At 38.6% G+C, this 24,120-nt stretch overlaps 1 protein-coding gene across 7 annotated transcripts in view; it reads left to right on the forward strand.

Moving 5' to 3' along the window:
* Nucleotides 1–334: 334 nt before the first annotated feature.
* The window catches only part of cdh22 (cadherin 22), a 175,050-nt gene continuing 151,264 nt past the window's right edge, over nucleotides 335–24,120 (forward strand). For 2 of the 7 annotated variants that reach the window (XM_078798336.1, XM_078798338.1), the window contains exons 1-3: nucleotides 384–415; nucleotides 2,177–2,301; nucleotides 7,553–7,768. The gene's annotated coding sequence lies outside the window, so the exon portion shown is untranslated. Of the gene's footprint in view, nucleotides 416–546; nucleotides 603–2,175; nucleotides 2,302–2,371; nucleotides 2,414–7,552; nucleotides 7,769–24,120 lie in introns of those variants that run through there. The other 5 variants (XM_078798337.1, XM_058055933.2, XM_058055931.2 and 2 more) reach the window with 5 other exon arrangements.

Consider the following 24,120-nt stretch of genomic DNA (forward strand, 5'->3'; position numbering starts at 1 on the left):
TGGTACTTTTGCTACGTGGGTCTTCAGATGGGACTGAACAGGACTGTTGTGGTGCTTGATGGCCAAAAATATTAAGGAGACAGACTTGCTATTCACCCAGGCTTGGAATATTTATTTGACAAGGGATATTCAAAATTATGAAAAACCATTAAAACCCCCAAATTTAATTGACAGTGTCAAAAAAAAATTACTTGAATTATCCCCACAAAAAACAGCAAAGAAAAAAAACCTATTCACTCACATCAATGAAGGCCTGTATGAGTTGTGGCAACAACTTAGCTAAAACCTACAACCCTCTCCCTCATCCCCAGTACATGGTATGGTCTGATGATGTCACCAATGACATCACCTGCCCTATAAAAAACAGAGATTCTTGGCGGCTCCTCCCCAAACATTTCTGCAGGTGACTCCATTGGTAAGTGCCCACAGGTGTTCCTAATAAATCCAAATGATACTAAAAAGCTGTTTATTTAGTTGAAATTAAACCAGTACTGATATAAATGAAGTACATTTTAAGAAACAATGAAGAAAATACTGGTGTCAAAAGTGTCAAACCATTGACTTTATGTGGTTGCCGGTTCTACCACGTAGCAAGCATACAGGTAAGACGGTGTCGCTGGTGCTCATGTACCTTCTGGTACGGAATCACTGATTTATGTTGTTGTTTTGTTGTTAATTGTTGATTGTTGAATCGCTACATTGTGGTTCAAACATCGTGCTCTCACTCTGACATTTTTTTCATAATGTAATTAATAAGAACACTGTTTCATGGTTGAATACAGCCTATTAATAGTGGAAAAATATGCATACTTAAGCAAATTGTACTGATTCTTGGCCTAAATTAAGCATTTAAGTGTAAAAAATTGCTAAATTAAATTACCAAATGAACTAAAATATAAATACAAGGCTGGAGAAGCCTTGTGAATATGAATGCACATTCACAAGGCGTCAATGTTCAGTGACGCAAGGACTAGGCATGATTGCCAGAAAATGCATTTATTGAAAGTTCAGATTATCTCACAACAGGCACTATAATAATAATAATAACATAATAATCATCGGAGTACCACAAGCACCTGTTGAGGCCATCACCCACAATAAGCTAAAACTCAGCTCTGAATCTTCAACATAATTTCCCTGCCTCCAGCCGCAAAGGTTCGCTACTTAGGAAACTCATTTACTGTGACTCGTACACACAAGTTTTATTTATGCCATTTAAGCTGCCATTACATTACACTGATGAGACAATAGCCACTGCAGGACGTAAGCTGTTCAGAAAAAACAAGGAATTGCTTCCGTGTGAGTCTATAATATTTTATTTATTTAAAATATGTCTTATTTTCTCTGATTAAATCTATTATATTGGGTAATACAAATGTAAAGCTGACGACATGGGTAATGGTAATGGTTTTATTTCATTTGAACATGCATCAGATTACAATTGAATGCATCCCATAATCAGTTCACAGTTCCACATGTCCAAAAAGAAGTAGGAAGAAGCAAAGCTTATTAAATCCTACCCCTCCATCTGGTACTTTTACAATAAGTAACTGTTACATTTGTTCACTTCCTGCTTTCCATAATACTTTTTTTTAATTTAGAATTTTTTTAATTTTTTGTCCCGTACCGAAGTACAAAGTAATATGACCATACAATGACATTATGTGTACCATAGTAACTGTCCATATAGTGATATATATATATATATATATATATATATATATATATATATATATATATATATAGTGATATATATAGCACATCATGACTGTGTTATTTCATATGTGGAGTGCTGTAATAATGATTAAAAACACATTTAAAAGATTGTGAACAGGGTTTCAATGGCACTATGATAATTCAATAATAATTGATCGTTGATTATACTGAATACTAATTTCTGTAGTTGCCAATATTTATAAAATAGCAGTGGCTACCTACCTGCCACTTTTGTACAATACAAGTGTTGTGATGAGATAATTTGAACAGAGCTTCACGATCAATACCCCATCACGCCTGTTGCAATTAGTACAAAATCAATCAATCACAGCCAATTACCAGACGGAAACAATTCATGCCAGGCTTACTCTGTAATGTCCTATGCAGTACATGTATTGAGTGGCTACCATACATTATTATTATTTTTCTTGTAGTAAAAAGCACTCCATCTCTCTTTCAGTCAATCCATCAGCTTTGCCTGCTTCTGTCAGCAAACTTGGGGATGACTGATGGAGCGTCCGAGGTGCGTCAAGGTGGAAGCGTTGCCATGCTTGTCAGTTTTTGCGACCTTGTATCCAATAACAAGTATGTGGTCAGATTTTGTTTTTGTCACTTTAGTTCTGCTGTACCATTATTTAATTCTTTTTAAGTACAGATCCAAACTCAAAGGAATGTTCTGCATTTGTAGAATTTTCAGGTTAGTGTTGGTTTATGCCACAAAATTACTGATATAACTTGAATGACGGGAAGAAAATAGAATGAATCAAAAATAAATTAGGGCCACATGGTGGGCAACTAGTTAGCATGAAGGCTACACAGTCAGGAGATTGGGTAGACCTGTGTTCAATTCCCTACTTGGACATCTCTGTGTGGAGTTTGCATGTTCTCCCTGTGCATGCGTGGGTTTTCTCCGGGTACTCCGGTTTCCTCCCACATTCCAAAAACATGGTAGGTTAATCGGCAAATCCAAAATCCATAGGTATGAATGTGAGTGTGAATGGTTGTTTGTCTATATGTGCCCTGTGATTGGCTGGCGACCAGTGCAGGGTGAACCCCGCCTCTCACCCCGCCACCCGAGTTAGGATAAGCGGCATACAAAACGGGGGAAATGTTGAATTGTTTTCTGAATGCAAAACTATAAAAACGTGTTAACATTTTTCGCTGTCAGGATGTACATTGCTTCTTATGGGAAAAATTGATATATATACATATAAATAAGAAGCCAAAAATGACCACTTCCACACGGAATGGGTAGTCACTCTCTGACATGCCATGGCTGACACAGTATACAGTGTGAATGTAATGTAATATAACGTCAAGTCTCATCAGTATTTTGTGTCATCACTGATTCCTAGTGACCAAAATACTGCGTATGACTAATAATGAGCTATTGTCAACCACGAAACAGCAATCATTTAATAGTGAAGTAATTAATTCACATGGCTGCAGATAGTTGGACATTTACAAATAATACACAATCTGGCACTGGATCTTTTTGTCAAATTGAAAACGGGTCTTTCTCTCTGAATTGGTCTCACACTTCAATGACAGAGACGTAAAACGACAGTGGCGGACTTTTACACCAATTAGGAAAGAAACTAAAAAATGTGTAGTGCATGTACCCTATCTATCAATATTTAAATAATTTTGTTTTGTGGCCGTTTTAATTTTTTGCCAACAGTTTGGCTTGAACCTGTAATACAAATATAAATCTGAAATCTACAAAAGAGTTTGTGAAGTTTATTTACTCATGCATGAATGAAAAGAGACCACCATGTGTTCAATCACTAACCTGATGTCAATTGAAGATGGAGGCCATCATTTGTAAATACTATTTTACTGAATTGAAAGTGTTTAATTCTCATGACTGTGACCATGGAGTGATAATATAAAACATTCCCTGATATTGAATCAATGGCAAGGGGGAGGAAATTCTTATTCTGAAACCTCATAAATAACTTAGTTGGTCCACGGCTTTGATATAGGACTAGCTTCAGGGAATATTTCCTCTGTAGTCTGCTTGGGAACGAGCAGCTGTCCATTCACCTGATTGAGGATCAGCTTTCTGATTTAGGCTTTGACTTTAACAAACCTGTTTACGTACCAGACAATCATTTCGGTGATTTAGGATTATTTTATGCTCCTCACTCTGAGACTGTCCTGCTTTGCATTTTTGGGTACCAGAGTACAACAGTTGCAGTATGTCGCAATTACAACACGTTGTGACAGTTTGTATACGTCATGCACTTGTGTCAAGTTGATTTAGGCCATAGTCTTAACCAGCTGCTGCGTCCTCCATGACAAAAACAGGGAAGTAATTGGTTGTTGTACTGTAGTCTAGTGGATTACTAGCCAATAATAATAGAATGTAGTTTGTTTGATCATCAGAACCGTGGTGTGCATCAAACAAGCGGACAGAAACCACTTGAAAGATGGGTCTCGGTTTGCTTGCATGTGAACTCGGTTCACTTGAACTCAAATTTGAGTGTTACATCCGGTGTGCCTTATTTAAAAAAATCTGTAAAAATGTTGTCCTGCTTTGGTATGCGCTCCGTTTGATTGACTGTTGGACCATTTTTCATTGATACAGGGACGTAATACGTATGTTGGCAGTTATAAACCAATCAGAGAACATGACATAATATTTACAATACGTACACTACCGCTCAAAAGTTTGGAATCGCTTGCAAATTTCCTTGTTTTCCAAAGAAAAACAAATTTTACTGCATTTTACAAACATTTGTATTAATTTCACAAACAATTAAAATGAATCAGATGATTTTCAAAGAACGATCTACATTTTTGCATACAGGCCTACTATCAACAACTGTCAGTCCTCTGCTAATCCAAGTTAATCATTTTACAAGGCTAATAGATGATTAGAAAACCCATCTAAAAATCGCTTACCATGCTGTCAACTACTCCCTTCAGAGAGCAGCACAAACTGGGTCTAACAAGGACAGAAAAACGATGCACAACTGTGCAAGAAGACAAATATCTAAGTGTGTAGTTTAAGACAAAGACGCCTCAAAGGTCGTCACCTGGCAGCTGAACTAAATAGTACCCATCAAAACCAGTAGCAGAATCATCAGACTGGCCAAAGAAATTTCCAAGTGATCCCAAACTTTTGAGCGGTTTAATGTCCGCCACACATCCGGGTCTGCAAAACAACATTGTGGTATAAAGGCTAAGAAAAACATATACTGTATAATACAAAGCTTTGTGTTTTAGTTATTTGTATCAACATTTTAGTTTTTTCTATTATGTGCCTTTTTTTCCTCTATTGTTGCCATGTTTTTTTCTTATTGGTTTATTTTGATTTGTGCAATGTGCCACGGGCCAATTAATAATGAGCTGCAGGCATCGAATGGCCCAAGGACTGCAATGTCTGAAATGATTTGAGGTACATTCTATTCTTTTAGGCAGATGAAACTCCTGACACCCTGATACATTGTGTTAAAATTCCTATTAGGACATCATTTCTTTAAAACTTCAATCCTCTGCCTGAAGCATCACACTGCTTGTGATGGTTCTGGCCTTCTGTGTCACTCTCATATTCTCTAGCACGCTGGGGGTATAGACACACACACACACACACACACACACACTTTCTGATTAACGGTGGATCCACTTCAAGGAAGCGGACATACTCAACATTCTCACCTTCCACCACATTCAAAGAAAGAAAAAAAAAACACAATATAAAAAGCTTCAATACAGCCCATCCAGTGTCCTTGTGCATGTTTTAATGAGCGGCCATTTTTGTCATGCACTCTTTTCATGTGTCCTGTTTTCTTTTCATGCCCTGAACAACCTCATGGACGCCAGGATTTACATCAAATCAAATCAAACTTTATTGATCACATTCATAGTTTTTTTGTCGGATATTTTGCATCAAAATACTTTCAGACCAGTACAACAGAAATGCATAAATACACACTAAGAAGTGAAAATAAATATTTTAATTAAAACCTGCAAACCTGATGCACGAGGGCAAGACTTTATTTCCTCAAATAATTCGCTCCACCCTAATAGATGCTGCATCTCAATTAATCGCAGTTGATTTTTTAAGTCCTAAAAATTACATATATAATTAATAAATTTTAATTAATGCATGCATACAAATAGACTCTCCCAGTAATAAACACTTTACCTGACATAATAGTGTCATAATCTACACTTGTTTTGGTCTGCTGCCCCCTGTTGTCTTTTTTCTGTCCTGCACCAGACTCCTGCCTTGTTCTCCTGGTCTGCACACCTGGTGCCCATGTAATCTGTAAATAAACTAAGTTACGTTTTAATTCAGTAATCAGTAGTCAGTAATCAGATTACTTTTTCTTAGTCACCGTGACATCACTGATATTGATATCCTCAAACTGGCCTCTACTCTAATAGACACCATGCCTCAATGAATCCACTGAAACAAACTATTGATCATTTTTGGATGGGGGGAGAAAAATGATGCAATATGTACAATACTTTTATACATTTCTGGGGATCACAATAGATGAAAATATGAGCTGGAAACCTCATATTACAAATATACAACATAAGGTGGCCAGAAATATTTCAATATTGAACAAACAAAATTTGTTCTTAATCAGAAATCACTCCACACTCTTTATTGCTCTCTGGTTCTACCATATCTTACTTATTGTGTGGAAATATGGGGTAATAACTATAAAAGCAATCTTCACTCGCTAAATGTACTGCAAAAAAGGTCAGTAAGGATAACTCATAATGCCGCCTACAGAGAACATACCACTCCTTATTTCTAAAATCTATTTTTCTAAAATCTATATTTCTAAAATATTTTAACTTGCTGATATAGTTCATCTTCAAACAGCTAAAATAATGCATAAGACTAAAAACAACCAATTAGCTAAAAATGTCATCCAATACTTTTGTACAAGAGAGGAGAAATATGATCTCAGGGAAGAACTAGTACATTTGAAACACTTATATGCTAGGACTACGTTAAAAAGCCATAGCATTTCAGTATGTGGAATCAAACTATGGAATGGATTGAGTAAGACCCTCAAACAATGCACAACGATGAGCAAATTCAAGAAACAATACAAGCAGTTGTTTGCTAAATACAAGGATGAAGAGTCTTGAACCAGTCATGATGTGCTATATATATCACTATATTGACACTTACTATGGTACCCATTATGTCATTGGATGGTCATATCACCTCGTACTTCGGTATGTGACAAATTAATTAAAAAAATGTTTTATTTTTTAATTTTTAATAAAAAATAATTTAAAAAGTAATCATAATTTTTATAACCATTTATAATAATTCATAATATTTTTTTTAATAATTGAAAAAAAACTTAAACTATATTAGGAAAGCAGGAAGTGAACAAATGTAACAGTTACTGATTGTAAAAGTACCAGATGGAGGGGTAGGATTTAATAAGCTTTGCTTCTTCCTACTCCTTTTGGACATGTGGAGCTGTGAACTGATTATGTGATGCATTCAATTGTAATCTGATGCATGTTCAAATGAAATAAAACCATTACCATTATTACCATTACATTAACGCCATTCCTCTACTGGACATTTGTGTTGTGTGCAGTTGAGCAAATATTAAACTCATATCTCTTATACATTTAACACTATTTAAACTTAGCAGCAGTGTTGTTTTAAGTGAATGAGAACAGAAACATTGGGGTCGTTGAAGTTAAGACCACCCATTTATTTCCTCCCCTGCACATGCTGCATACATCCTTTTTGCTTGTATTGAAAGAGAACTGCTCTATAAAATACACCTCATTTGACCGCCCTCTCTCTCTCTCTCTCTCTCTTTCTCTCTCCCTCTCGTTGTAGCTTCCTTCCATCACCACCAGGGGCTTCGTATATCGCGCAGTGCCGAGAGCGGCATGCCTCGTCCTGCGCCAGACGCGCGGCTTGGATGCAAGACGAGCATCCGCGCGTGTGCGTAAAGAGAAGCTTCCTTTCCACCACCCGGGATCATTTACACGGTGCAGCCTGGCACAGAGACGGTGTCGTTGAGTCCTGACGCCGTGGACGTGGACAGCAAAGGTAAGGAAGCACTTTTTTGTCTTTTTGGAGACTATTTATGTGCAGCCTTTTTTCCGGCATTTCGGTGTAACTTGTTGCCACTTGCACGTACTTGAACCGTGAAGAATGTTAAGTTCAAATTGAACGACGCGTTGCGGCCACTTGATGCGTCAACAGGATGTGTTCTGTTGAGGCAACTTGGACGTCTGCCACCGTCCTAGCACTAAAGTCAAAAACAACAAATCCACACTTTATACTTGCTATTTATTTTTTAAAAAAAGTGAATCGCTAAAACAATCGTGTGTATTAGCGTGCTGGCTTTCATTAATGCAGAAATTGAGGAAAAAAAAAACCTGTCATGTTCGTTTGGCTTCACACTGCATGCTTTGCTCACATTATCATCCATAATTAGTCGTTGCACACTTTAATGTGACTCTACTGGATATCCACACGTTTGATTAGTATCTACAGCATGTCAGCGTAATTGATATAAGCATTGTATATATTACTTTTATTTAAATTAGTTTACAAATATATATTTCAACCAAGGAGATCACTGCATTCAGTGGATGCTTCATATCGAGGGGTCATGATTTGTAGATATTATCCAGTGACCTTGGCAGAGGTTAAAAATGTTCAAGTAATCCTCTGGGGGTGTTTGTACTTTTGACCGAGTCATCCGTGCGCTACAGTGTCTGCATATGTGTATGTATGTGTGTGTGTGCTCTATACTGTACTTAACGCTGTGCTAAGTGCTATTTGGAGAGGAGGGGGGCGAAATGTCCCTAAAGCCGATCAATCCATGGCTTAAATTTTCCAATTAGGAGTAGGAAGTTCACCTCTCCTGTTCGGAAGTCCGTGACCTTTTATTGACCCTTTGTTTTGGGCAAGGATGGCGAAAAGATCCCTTTCAATGGAGTAAACTTATCTATGAGGCAATTCTTATGAAACAAAAAAGTGCCTTTAGGGGTTATTTATTTGTTGTTTATACGTTTTTTTGTGGGAAAAATACACCTTTATCTCCTTTAGGTGTTTTTGTGTTAAAATATAATTATATTTCTATCCTGTATAATGTGCAGCATGATCACTGTGTTGCTGCAGTCGGCTTTTGCATATGCAATTATGTTACTAGAGTCCAGTTATGACTATATTATGTAGAGTATTTTTGTACACTTTCCTACTAAATACCTTTGTGATCATATTGCACATGACCTTATAGACATAATGGATTCAGTACTTCATAATTGTTGCTTTTTTGAGGGAGTTGAAACCCGAAGGATCTTCCGCCATTCATCATTACATTCTAAAACCAACACAAATGGTCTCTCTGCTGCTCTCTGCAGTTGGGTAAATAAGTGTACTTGGAGTATATAAAAGTTATTCTTTCCCACAATATGTATAACATTTCTACTTTCTGCAAACTTTTGAAAGGTGAACAATGGTTAAATTAATATTTAATACGGTTAGCGCATTGGCCTCACAGCTAGGAGACTTTGCATGTTCTCCCGTGCATGCGTGGGTTTTCTTCGGGGACTCCGGTTTCCTCCCACATTCTAAAAACATGCTAGGTTAATTGGCGAAATTGTCCATAGGTATGAATGTGAGTGTGAATGGTTGTTTGTCTATATGTGCTATGTGATTGGCTGGCAACCATTCCAGGGTGCAGCCCTTCTCTCGCCTGAAGACAGCTGGGATAGGCTCTAGCACCCCCGCGACTCTCGTGAGGATAAGCGGTAGAAAATGAATGAATGAGTGAATAATATTCAATACTTGACAATGACAATGGATTATTTATATGGTAGCAAAACACACATAATTCCACATTTGGACTGTTAGTAGGCGGTTTGGACAAACAACTTCATGCCACAAACTTGATCTTATGTCTCAAAATATCCGCCTTGTTTTTAAGAGAAGCCATGCTCAATTATTCACTGCAATGAATAACCACACCAGAAATGGACCTGCAGCACATTTGAATTATATTATTTGAACTATATATCATGTATTTTGGTGGAAAATTCTACAAATGATTATGTTGTATAAAGAAGACTTCAAAAAACTTGGTGTCTTATAGAAGGTATAGTATTTTCCACTTTCTGAAAACCATGAAGCATTACATTTTTTAAATTATTAATTGACTATTTAATTAATCAAGTATTTTAATGTGCGCTTATTTAAAATTTCATTTATTAAAATAAAAAGTAAATATCCTTTGATTTCATCTTCACAGATAATATAAAATAATATTAATCATTCATCAAAGCAGACATCTATGTGTTAAGGGCAAAAGTAGATATTCACACACATCAGCTTTAACTTTGGAAAACAGTTATCAACATATTTGCCCTCTTTTCTCATCTGGTGCAGACCACACCACTAACGGTTTGTGGTTGGGTCATATTGATTTGGTCCGTCTAGGGCCTAACTGATTACTCGATTAATCAAAACAACAAGCATCCGACTACTAAAATAATCGCTAGTTTCAGCCCTAAAATGAAAGCAAATTTTACATTAAAAAAATACGGTTAGTGGGTCTCAAAAATTCTGAATTGATCCATGTTTGGATCCATGGTTCCTATTGAAGCAAGTCATTCAGTGGCATTTTACTATTTCACACGCTATCCCGTCACATTTTAAACCTGCATAAGCAGGCTTTTTTTTCCCATTCGTATCTACAATGCTCGTGTTGTGGCGTGATGGTTTAAGCAATGTATACATTATAGGGACCGTGTAGCAGTAACCCACATGCCACAATGGTCTGATAGTGATTTATGAGTGATTTATGGTGCAAAAGTGAATGCATTCCTGCATCCAAGCAAGCCTGCTCACACTTTCCCTTCCCTCGCTGACCACAAATCATGCAAAAAAATCTCACTGTTGTTGTGATACGCTATAAGCAAGTTGAGGTAATATTCATCTTGTGTACACCACAACTTCAATTCAAAGTGAGTCAGACAAATTTATGTCCTCACAAGTAATACAAGCCAACGCACAGCCAGCTCTCCTGAGGGGAAAAAAAAAATCATTTAAAGCAGCCCTCAGTTGTGAAGACATTGATTACCGTTTACCAAGCAGGAACATCAATGCAGTGTTAAAGCAGAGGTGGCGGCTGATAGATGGTGGTGGTGGGGTAGTAAAAATGACAGATACAGAGGTAAACCAGGGGACCTTTTGGGGGAGGTGCTGCCACGATTAAGCTGGCTAATTGATCCGAAGGACTTGGCCGGTTGATCGGGCGGTTCACGCTCGGGGGAGCTTAGAGTGCTCGCTAGTCATCTGATCGCTTGTCGGCGGTCAGGGACAGTCAGCCCCACTTCATTAGACACCCCCAACCGAACAGCGACCCCCCTCCCTCAGGGCCTTCGCTGCTTCAGCTGTATTAACTCTTGAGCCCTGCCATGGAATCATTCGCTAGAGGAGGAGGTTGACAACTGAGAGATGTGGACCGGCGCTGTGGGTGGACCTCCTTGGCTTGATTGTAACAGTGACATGACACTTTAGCCCCTTTCACACTGCCTGGTAAAGCTGACGTCTTTTTCCGTGTCACTATTCTGTATGAATGGTATTGGCGTCCCACATATGTACATAGTGATTGAAAAGTAACTCCCTATTTTGGAGTATTTATTTTTGAGCTATAATTATAAGGAAATTAATGTATGTATGGAGTTTTATTTTAAATTTAAAATAAGCATCAGTATTCACTTTTCTGACCTATAAATGTAGTTAGAATGTTATATTCTGGTGCTAAAGTTTTAGATAATGAGGTTTGTGCATTTGGAAGTGAGCCCTGAAAGAAATTTAGAATGGCTCAAAACACTCTGTTTCAAAAGGCGTGGTCAAACTGACGCTTTGTGATGTCACAGAGGAGTGGACTTCCTTAAATGGCAAACAAGCTCAGGCAGAAGTTATTGTATTTGGTGATTCCTTGTAAGAGAAAAGTATTTTCATGCTGCACCGCGGATGAGTGGTTGGCATGCTGGTCACACAGTCAGGATATCAGTATGCCCTGGGTTCGATTCCCTGCCCTGGCATCTCTGTGTGGAGTTTGCATGTTCTCCCCATGTATGGGTTTTTTTTTTCCAGGTACTCCCACATTCCAACATTCCAAAAACATACATGCTAGGTTAATTGGGGACTCCAAATTGTCCATAGGTATGAAGGAGTGTGAATGGTTGTGTGTGTGCCTTGTGATTGATAGGCTCCAGCATACCTACGACCCTAGTGACGATAAACGGCATAGAAAATGGATTGATGGATATCTTACTGCATCCAAACTCAGCAGTAATGTCACACTGTGAGGAACCTTGCAAAGGCCGCTCAACGATCCGACCACATTCAAGAAGAGGACGCTTCCTAGCTTTAGCCATCGGGAAGGCATGACCGTGTAAATGCCTGACAGAAAATGAGAATTTTGAGCAGATTTTGGCTTTTATAGCCAAACTTGGTGGAAAAACAACCTGTTCAGTTTATATTTTTTTAATTCAGTGTTCCAATTAGGGGTGTTTTTATCGATTTGCTACAGATCGGATTCAGACAGTTCTTGCTTTAATACGCTGATCCCCCATGCCGCTGCAGCATTTAGAACAAGCATGTCTGCCATGTGTGGGACTTCCTGTCTTTGTGAGAGTACCTCAAAAAATATCTCACCATGGTGGCGCTTTAAAAAGCTTAGATTGGTGCGGCATTTGGGGCCGAACACTTGTCAGGGTTTGAGTTTGAGGCTCGTGATGAGATCATCTGTTAGGCAGCGTCTATAAAGCTCCGGTCCCAACCCGCTGTACTTGCGATTGTGGGCCAAATTTGGGGATGAGTTCTGCCTCAGTACGGATTTGGGATCATGCAGACACTAGGAACTTTTGTTGTGTGCCACGACTCCGGATGATTTGTGATTCACAACAAGTGTAACATGTGAGCGTTTGCACCGCGCTTGAAACGGGGGGTTGTGAACACTATCACACGATCTCCTCTCCGGGCACAGAAGAGGGAGTCGGCTGCATCTGCGCTTGAGAAGGCAGCGTATGCGGATGGAGCGACCCACCAGAGGTGGATAAACCTGCTTTTCATTCAAGTTTTCAGTTTATAATGTGAGAAGACTGGACATAAATGCATTATGAAATACTAAAGCTGAATTATGAATACCAGCATTATGTTCATATTCTGGTAAAACAAGCATATTGGCTTTGTTTGACTTGAAATAAGCTATGAACGGGCATGTCTTAATCTGGTAGAGTCGATGACAAATTTACTCGCTACCATTTAGTAGCAGTCTAGAGCCCTGGTTTAACCTTCTTGTTGGCATACGCGCCTCATGCTGGGCTCAGGGAAATAAATGTCCACCATATGTCTTGTAGTCATCAGTGAGACTACAATCATACTTTGACATCGTAATGATGGTAATGGCATAATACATTAGCATTTTTAAGCAGCTTACAAGTTTCCACTTAAGCATAGTGTCTTTGAAGCATTAAAGATATGCACCGGTGGACAGTTTTAAAAGGTTGACAGCGAGTGACGTGATTGCGTAATAACAAAAACAACAAAAGAACAACAAAGACGAGGCGGGAAAAAAAGACTCCGACAGCTGCGGAGTCCATCTGTCCCGCGTGTGATACTGCAAACTCTGTTGCTAAGCACTCGCTGGTGTCAGGCTGCTAACCTAACCGCGGACGTCAGATGCAATCTCGGTGCTCACTTTGAAGCGTCAATTAAATCATTCAAGGGTGTTTGGCCATTTAATTAAACTCCTCGGTATATTCCATCTTCTTTTTACTATGGTTTAACGCTTCACAGCGAAGAGTGACAATTTTCTTTCCACATCCATCGGAAGGCAGCTGTTGTAATTTTTGAGTGGCTGGGAGGTTTCAAGCATAATTTGCGCATGGTTTCCTTCCTTTTCTTTTTGACAGGAACCAATCAGAAGCTAAAAGGCAATGAGCTTGTCAAACCATTGAATCGCAAGAGGTCATTACTCAATATTACAGTCTGTTTCAGTGTTATCTTACGAAGAACTCTAAAATTATCACACAGTAACTTAACACTCACAAGGTAGTTAGGAATAACCCATAATGCACTACTCCCAGCGGACCAGTTAATTGCCCATGTAATTTGTCTTCAGTTGTGTTGTTTGTTACGTGAAACATTTTGTTACCTGGAGGCAAAATTCTCTCCAGGTTTTCTCCGGGTACTCCGGTTTCTTCCCACATTCCAAAAAACATGCTAGGTTAATTGGCGACTCCAAATTGTCCATAGGTATGAATGTGAGTGTGAATGGTTGTTTGTCTATATGTGCCCTGTGATTGGCTGGTGACCAGTCCAGGGTGTACCCTGTACCTCTTGCCCGAAGACAGATGGGATAGGCTCCAGCATGACCGCAATCCTAATGAGGATAAGATGGATGTTGTTGTGAATTAAAAAATACACAAATATGGGCATACACTAACCCAGGTTTCACTGTATACTTTTTTCATGGTGGTGTTTACGAAGGTTTGAAGATTTAGTTCTTCGCAAAAGTTATTTATTTTATACTTTAGACATAGCCTCTTAGAATAACGTCATCTCATTCCTTCTGCGTTTCTCCAAATGTGATTTTCTCGAGGCAGTGTTCTATCTCTGGGGATGAGCTCTTGTATTCGGCCTTTGTTGTTTTGCTGGTTGGCTGCTCGGACTGCTTTTAGACCTCCCTACACTGGACATAGAAGAACAACCACTTTGTAAACAGGCACTTATTCACCTGAGCGTCATGGTTCACAGAGTCTCTGGACGAGCTGATGTTGTTTTGCACGTCCTTTTTGCATCAGGGCCATCTTTCAAAAGCAAGGGCGGCTGCCAAGGTGGGGCAGGTCAAATCCATTTTTTTTAAGCAACAGCAAGGAATCATTCCTCCTCATTTAACTTTAAATCATTAAGGTATCTTACAGGTACAGGTACCTGTTTATATTATCTGGACGTAATGGACTTTAAATTTCTCTCCGCAAAAATTGGTACAAACATTTAGGGGACTGTAACATTTGAGCAAGAGTTATTGAAAAACATGTGCTTGTTCAAGCAATTTGTCTTGGACCTTTTTTCTAATAAATAAACCACAATCCATAAGGGTTGCCAACAATGTAATTTACAGCCATGTGACACTCCATGGTGGTAAGTTTGTCGGATACTGGCTACTAAACAGCCCTCCAAAAATATTTTTGTAATCTATTTGTTCCAAAATGTACACAGAAATTCCCCACAGAGGGAGGACACTAGCCTTTAAATTGCATATTAGTGTTGCATTCATGAATAATTAAACATCTGTTGAATAGCTAACTAAATTCAAGTTGCATGGATGCAAAAAAGCAAAAGGAGCTGAGCTAAATAATGCACGTGTTTACATGCGAACACATACAAATAAATATGGATTATTTTAATGGGAGTGCCGCACACAACTTTGAGCAGTGTCCACGTATCCTGGCTGGTACACCCTAAAGTAGAGCATCCTGTGGTTACCGTAGCAACAGCTTTTGTATTCTCCTGAAGTCAAGTGAATGCACCATCAAGCTGTTCTTTGTCAATTTGTGCACATTGTTTCTTTAAGTGGTGTGTTTAAAAGTGTGCTAGAGATGAAAATAAATGGATTAAAGGAAGGTGAGATGCTGGTGATTATCATATTATTTTCGTTGGTTCTTATCAGAGTTTATTCATGCATCTCAGGAAGGAAGAGGCTTTATTTTAATAAGCAAACAGTCTGTGCTCAATGCTAGTAAATTAATATGATCACTGCTTGCCAATAGGGCTTGAATGCCCATGAATATGAGTTTCACTCAATTGGGCAGGGAACGCTCACGGCAACCTCGTCTCATCTCTGATTATCTACTGGCGGCGTAAGGTGACATTTTGTCGGGAGAGAGAGAGAGAGGAGGCTCATTCACAAAGAGTGTCTGTGAAATGAGATTTATGATGGGCTGTCTCTGTCACAGACTTACACGGCCACTCGGCTCCAGCCGTAATGGAAAAGATCTCGCTGTATCGTTTAGATGGCCTGCAAACAAGGCTGTAAAAATTCTCCCCAATCCCGACTGTACTTATCCTCTTCAAGTTGACCATGCCTCTCACTTTGCTCGCTGCAGCCTGTGTTGAGGGAGAAGTGGTCCAGTCCATCCACCCCCACAGAGTGAAGCGCTGCTCTCGTTCCTTCATATAGTCACTATCTAAAGCTTGTCGTTTTGTTGGAGAGTATGACGATACAAGTTGGACTGCTAGGTTCGGACTTTTCTTTTTAATACTTTTTTTAGACTTTAAATTGCAATCCACTACAAAATATATACTCTGTATTTATTTTCAAGGCAGTACCTTGTAGAATTACTTTTTATTTTATTGTTGGGTTGTATTGTTGCTGCTCGGTTACATTTCTTAGTTTGTTTTAACAGAAGTGACCCTGCTTTTATTTTGTTAGAAGTGGTGCTGATGAAAGCTACACTGTTAGGTGAACAGAAGTGAACCTACTGTTGTTTTGCATGTCAATGATAAGTAACTTGAGCATTTTAGCATTTTCTACAGCATCGGTAATGTTGACAGATTAAAAAAACTCCCATACGAGCCATTGCTATCAACTAAACAGAGGATGAGAGCTTGGGGAAGGGCAAAGGAAGCAGAGCTTAGGGGAGGACACAGAGCTTCTCTGGCTTATAGCCATGCCCATATAAGGAAGTCCGTTCCTTTGTGACATCACAAAGGGGCTGTTTTACCACACCCTTTGAAACCGAGCCATCCCAAACTTCTTTCAGGGCTCACTTCCTTCATTATCTGAAACTTTGGCATCGCTTAACACGAGAGTACAACATTCTAACTACAGTCCGAAAAGTGGAAAAGGCATAATGGGTCTTTTGTAACTGTAGTTACAATCATCATCATCCATAATCCTTATGTGAAACATGAACACATATTTCTTTCCGTTTTCTGTGCTATTCTAACTAAAGAAAATGAGGTAGTATGAACTAGCTAACAATGCACAACATTGGGAGGTACCTATTTCGACCTCAACCCCCCCTAAAAAGAACCTCTAACAATATTCATTCATTCATTTTCTACCGCTTATCCTCCCAGTTGTCTTCGGGCGAGAGGCGAGGTACACCCTGGACTGGTCGCCAGCCAATCACAGGGCACATATAGACAAACAACCATTCACACTCACATTCATACCTATGGACAATTTGGAGTCACCATTTAACCTAGCATGTTTGTTTTTGGAATGTGGGAGGAAACCGGAGTACCTGGAGAAAACCCACGCATGCACGGGGAGAACATGCAAACTCCACACGGAGATTGAACTCAAGTCTGCGCGCTAACCACTCGACTGCCGTGCAGCCCCTCTAACAACATTTTCTGGTTTAATATACATGCTGTGATAATGCATTAAGAAAACATCGTAGCAGTCGCTATGTGAGTTGACATGACAGCTTCAACAAGTCTACATGGATATCAACTCTTCTTTGAGGCAAAGTCATCACTCGTATTTACTTCAATAGACTCTGCAGGAGGGGACGCTTTAATGTGGGAGTGTGACAAGGGCATCACAGTCCCTGTAGTTGGAAAAGTTTGTTAAAGTCTCCTGCTTGGCAACACTATGGCTTCTCGGTGCAATACCTAAACAGTCAAAGAAAAAAAGGCAAAGATAAAATGTACATGATTGCATAGTGCTTTATTTGCTTCTATAGATGTTTTAACCTCCTTAACAGCAGCATGTTGCATCTCCTTTATTTCATTTCTTAGTGTTTTGGAATGCCTTTTAGTGCTCGTGTATGTGACATTATTGTGGACATCCATGATGGTTTTACTGAGGCTATTATAATTGTTTTTGATGTCTGCTTCCAGAAGCGATACTTCTATAGTGAGTAAATCCAAGAGCATCAAGGTTGGCTGTGTTATCTCATGGATGGAGGGATCGAACAATGTTAAAAATATATTTAGAAGGTCGTAAACAGGTTTATTATGCTCTATGAAAATATTCCATTTCCAAGAAAACCTGCTTCTCGACTGATCACTGTCACGTCTGGAACCACTTAACTATGATAAATACGGGATTACTCTACTTACGAAACCTGTGATTGTGGCGTACTGTTAGACTCCTAGGCTCTGAGCTCCTTATTATGATGTCACAGTTTTGATTATGTGAATTAAATATAGCCATGTTGCATGATAAAGTTTTATAGAGTTCACAGACACCCAATTTAGAATTTTTTTAAGCGTGGGTGTGTGCTGAATTATAAATGAGGAACACACTCATGGGGATGGTTATGCGTTTTGGCTAATGCTATAAGCTTGTATTTGGTAAAGATTGTTTACACAAACTTAAAAGGCACAAACATTACGACTTAGAAGCACTTATTTGAAGGAAAACACATTCAGTACTTAATGCCATCCTTTTCATCTAGAACGGTTCCAAACACTATAAATTAAACGTGTAGGTTAAAAGGCAATACACACTAAAAAATATGTGAATTATTACAAGAGTTTGTTTGAAGCCAGCTTTTTAAGAATTTGATTGACACATACATACGATCAATCAACAGAGCGGGCGTTCTACTCATACGGAGGATAATTGTGCCGTTGTTTACGTTAATTCAAGGGAGAAGAAGGGAAGCTGGAGTAAGGGGGTAATGTTTACAACAACGAGACAAATTACAGCTTCTCTCCACATAGACAAATGACCACTCATAATTACCCCTTTTACGCAGACATGTACCTAAAAAGAGCGTGAATATTGCTGTGATTTGAATGCTACGCAGCTCCATCCAAATACTGATAGTAATGGTAATGGTTTTATTTCATTTGAACATGCATCAGATTACAATTGAATGCATCACATAATCAGTTCACAGTTCCACATGTCCAAAAGGAGTAGGAAGAAGCAAAGCTTATTAAATCCTACCCCTCCATCTGGTACTTTTACAATCAGTAACTGTTACATTTGTTCACTTCCTGCTTTTTTTTTTTTTTTAATAATGCACCTCGTACGAGGTGATATGACCATACAATGACATAATGCAGGGGTGGGCAAACTACGGCCCGGGGGCCACATCCGGCCCGCCAAGTGCTTGAATATGGCCCGCCTGTTCTTTCCAAAGTATTTCATTTAAACTCAACATACAACCTGACATCAAGGCTTGAGCCTTAATAATATAATTAATATATTATTAATTATTGACATGATTAATTATTGACATTAATAATTAATAATAATATTAAATAAAATAATAATTATTATTAATAATATAAATTATTATTAATAATAATACTAAATAAAAATATTGAATGATAATAATAATAATAATAATAATAATAATAATTATTATTATTATTGTTATTATAATACATTTAATTTATAACACACTTTACATCAAATAAATAATCTCAAAGTGCACATATAGCAGATTGCAAGACAAAAAAAAATAATAAAATAAAATATACCGTAAAAATTGACCGTTACGTGTAAAATATTATATAGTCTGGCCCCCCCGTCAATGTTGTTAAATCAATGCGGCCCACAAGTCTAAAAGTTTGCCCACCCCTGACATAATGGGTACCATAGTATGGAGGGTCATAGTATGACTGGAGGGACAGCAGCTGTCTGACTGGTTGAACTCAATATGCCTCAAAAAGCTTATTAAATCATACCCCTCTATCTGGTACTTTTACAATCAGTAACTGTTACATTTGTTCACTTCCTGCTTTCCTAATATAGTTTAATTTTTTTTTTAATTTTAACATTTTTTGTCCCCTACCGAAGTACGAAATGATATGACCATCCAATGACATAATGGGTACCATAGTAAGTGTCAATATAGTGATATGTATAGCACATCATGACTGGTTCAAGACTCTTCATCCTTGTATCGATATTGATACCAAGAGTAGTATCAGTATTGGATGTATTTCCAATTTAATGCAATTACGAATTGTACAAGCATTTTTAGAGCTAAGTTGGGTTTGGAATCAGTCACTTGAAAGTGTGGATCTGTACTATAATAACATGATAGATTTATCATGTCCAAAGCTATAGGGAAGCAGCAGACAGACAATGTCAGCATCAGATTGAATCATCTGCTGCATGACGCTTTTTTTCCTCGTCTAAAAAAAAAAATAATAAAAAAAATAAACTCTCTTCAAGCGAGCTGTAAAGCAATTCTTCCTCTCCTGCAAGTGTATGGCTGTCCTCATGCTGAAGTGTTGACTAGACTCTAAAACATGGATGAGAAGCGCAACGTTCAGATGAAGATCCTCGGTGTTTTGATTTGAAAGGTCTTCTTTTGAAAGCTTGCCTCTCTCTCTCTCCTTGCTCTCTCTCTCTCTCGCTCTCTCTCACTGGATTGCGGCAGCGACGGTCGGGAGCAACACGGCACTGCTGCTGACTTTATATGTGGCACTTGTTCCTCCATGTGTACAAGTGCATGACATTTATGTGCAAACAGGAACAGCTCACTAGAAGGAAAAAAAAATAATGAGACTTTGTGCTACACTTTGAGAGCCTCTTGACACTGGCTGTGGTCACAATCTTCAGTCTTTTTTTTTTTTTTAAGCCCATTACTCTACGGCAGGACTACACCTTATTTCATTGAGATTGCATTCAAAAAAGTTATAGTTAGCTCTTTAATGCGACGGACTACACAGCATACCAAATTTCCGGTAAATTTATTTTTTTTTTAATTTGTATTGTTTCCTCTGGAAATTGGCTGTTTTTCCAGCAGAAAACCCATCTTATTCACCATAGGAGGGTAATAATTTATAAATATGTGATAATATACGGTAGGTGAAATGCACAGCTCATATTTACCACTATTGCACCATTGCTTTGAGAGGCGGAAGATCAGTTTGAGTTTTTTTCTTAACAATTTTTTAAAATATATTTTCTGAGACATTTTATTTTCCTGAAAAAATATGGCAACATTTTTTTCTTTTCATTTTCAGTGGTTCAAACAGTAAAGAAAAGCAAAGTGAAAAAATTCCAAAAACAGTTCAATTGAAACAATTCAACATAAACAAAATCTCTATTTTTTTCTTGTACTGTTCTGACTTTTTTTTCTAAAAAAAAAAATAAAATATTGTCAGTGACAAATAATTTTTAATAGTATGTGTATTTTCTCATATTTTTTCTTTTGTTTTCAGTGTGGTCCTGTGATATTCTACAAATTCCATAAAAACAAACAAAAAACCCCAACACTTCCATAAAATGTCTATTTCCTCCCCATCCAAATCCTCCTGCTCGCTTGTTCTACAATTTCGGATCAATATTTTGCAATAAAATATGATCATACAGCTTCTGGACTTTGTTTACATGAAATTATAAGTTAGTTTTTTAGATATGAAAGGATTATTAGGACTGCACTGAAAAAAAAACTAAACATAGTACAAGTAATATTTGAAAAAAAACCCAAAATGACACAACACTGTCTTAACTTTGACATTTTTATATGTTTACACATCGTGAAATTTGTTTCTGTATTAATCCATCATCACATCTGTTTTTCATGAGCGCGCAGCTGCATGGCAACATAACGATAATTCGGGACATGCTGGGATTTTTACTGATAATACATATATTTCCTCAGATTAAACTACTCTGCATGTGTGTGTATTAGTCCCTCTCTCTTTCCTCTTTGTTTCTGTCTCTTAATGGGCTTTGTAAGATAATACCCCGGAGACGTAACAATACTTCCAAGCTCGGGGATTGTGAAGCTGTCCCCGGTTGGCTCAGAGTTTCAGCAATGATTGGAAAGCTTGCAAAACCTGGATTTGTCTGCAATTTATATTAATCACCAGCAGGGGTTCATTTCAATTTATGGTCTCATCTCTTTTTTTTTTTTATTGCTGTCTGTGAGTACATTTGCCTGCTTATTATCTTGTCTGTACGTGGTATAATGGAACAATATGCAGCGCCCTGGGACTTCAACAAAAGGTAGCGGGTGCTTTTGCAGTCATTTATCAGTCTGTCACAATGCCGCTTGACAATGTTGATTCTATGATCGAGAAGTGCATTCAATGAAAGATGGATGTTTTCTTCACTAAATTCCCTTCACTAAGTAGAACATCAATCAATTTGGAGACATTTTTACTATGTTGTTTTTAAAGGGATGGGAGAATCTTTGTCTGTGACTGTACCGAACTCTGGTTTCCATGTCAGCGTTATATCAAGTAACGTAATGCTGGAAGGATGAGTTGTGTGTTACCATATTGTGAATAAACGTCTCTAACAAAAGCAGGGAATTACTACAGTCATGAAGTGCCATATTTGTGTGTGTTTGTTGCATTATGTTTGGTAGTTACCGAATACTTCACAAAGGTTGACTTAAGTTGGTGTCGATAAAGTTGTGTTTTGTTTTGCTGGCCACTTTCTGCGTTTTTTTTCTTCAGACGATGACTGGGTCGGGCTGCATGGCGGTCTCGTGGTTAGCGCGCACACCTCACAGCTAGGAGACCTGAGTCCAATTCCACCCTTGGCCATCTCTTGCATGTTCTCCCTGTGCATGTGTGGGTTTTCTCCGGGTACTCCGGTTTTCTTCCACATTCCAAAAACATGCTAGGTTAATTGGCGACTCCAAATTGTCCATAGGTATGAATGTGAGTGTGAATGGTTGTTTGTCTATATGTGCCCTGTGATTGGCTGGCCACCAGTCCAGGGTGTACCCCGCCTCTCGCCCCTGAAGACAGCTGGGATAGGCTCCAGCACCCCCGCGACCCTCGTGAGGATAAGCAGTAGAAAATGAATGAATGATGACTGGGCCAGGACCAGAAGTTGAACTAAGGCTAAGCAGGGTGTACCCTGCTTCTCGCCCAAAATCAGCTGGGATAGGCTCCAGCATACCACCGCGACCTTAATGAGGATAAGCGGCATAGAAAACGGATGAATGCATGGATGGAATACGCTATATCACAAAGCTGAGATGCAGCTTTTTCTTGAAATATATAAAACTTTTATAGAAAATGAAATGCAGTATATATAAGTTCTTAGCATACCTACATGTGTCGGTTCACTAAGTAACAAAGTAGCCCTTTCATTTTTCAGTATGTGGCTCTCGGCAAAAAGTTTTGACACCCCTGGTTTAGCAGTATCAAATAGGTTCTTCCTCCACAAACTTTCACGTAAATTGGTTATGTAGTTTTGGTTTAAGTCTACTATATCAACTTTTGTGCATGTTGGAGATACTTTGCAGCTGCCCTTGTAAAATGCATTCTTGTACGTGCTATGAAGATGGAATAATAAATGTGTCCAGCCATATTTCAAGAGCTCTATCAGAAAGCTTTCTGCAGTGTTGGGGGAGTTGAGGACACTCCTACACAGTCGGCAGGATATTACAGTTGGCATCATTTATTTACTTATTTTTTTTGTACATATTTGCCAAATCACCACACAGTCTCAGAATTGGGATTCTTGAAGATAAAACCAACAAGCAGGAAGTTGGCATCAATACCAGTGAAAAAAACCACGGTCAGCATCTTTATCACACTTGTTCTTAAATGGGGTTATTGGTACTCATAGCAGTATTTGGGGCACACTGAGGGGTACTTAAAAAAAAAAGATATACTATGGTGTAATGGTACACGGTAGAACAGTGTCCCGTTCACTCTGCTCTGCACAGGAGCCTGTAGGCTGCTGAAAAGACTTCCCCTTAGCATAATGTCCCATTTCCCATGCTGCATATTTCAAGTCTTCCTAAAAGTAGACAAAAAGGCGAGACATTCGGCGACAGAGTACACAGAGAGCAGAGGTGATAACCGCCACCACGCCCATCTGTCTCCGCGATGTACAGAGCTGACTCCGACCCGGTGGAACTTCTCAGCTATAGTACATGACTCCTGGCCTTAATGTGGAGACACCACTGTAAACAGACACATATACACTAAGTGTATAAGATGGAAGCAGTGTGCTGCCATTGTTCAGTTAGACTTTATTACATAAAGCGAGGGACAATCCTCAAACATTTGGTCGTTACATTTTTTTCTCATGTAAAAACCCCCTGAAAATGGATCTGTGACCCACGTTTGGTTCACAACCCATCAGTTGAGAATCACTGATCTAAATGATCCCCAACCCTAATGCTTATTGTCAGAGTTTCTTCATTTCGGTCCAGGGCTGGGAACCCGAAATGCGGCATGTGACTCTATAACGTCTTTGTTGTGGTTCCCTTCGCACATATAGACAAACAACCATTCACACTCACATTCATACCTACAGACAATTAGAAGTTGCCAATTAACCTAACATTTTTTGGACGAAACAAGAGTACCCAGAGAAAAACCCACGCAGAGATGCCCGAGTGGGAATCAAATCCAGGTCTCCTCTTTAAAAATCATCACTACATGAGGAAACTGGCACTGTGGTGAACAAAATAACAAAAATAACA

This window comes from Doryrhamphus excisus, linkage group LG18 (assembly GCF_037039965.1).
Source record: "Doryrhamphus excisus strain RoL-2023G ecotype Guam linkage group LG18, RoL_Dexc_Guam_v1.1, whole genome shotgun sequence".
Lineage (NCBI taxonomy): Eukaryota > Metazoa > Chordata > Actinopteri > Syngnathiformes > Syngnathidae > Doryrhamphus > Doryrhamphus excisus.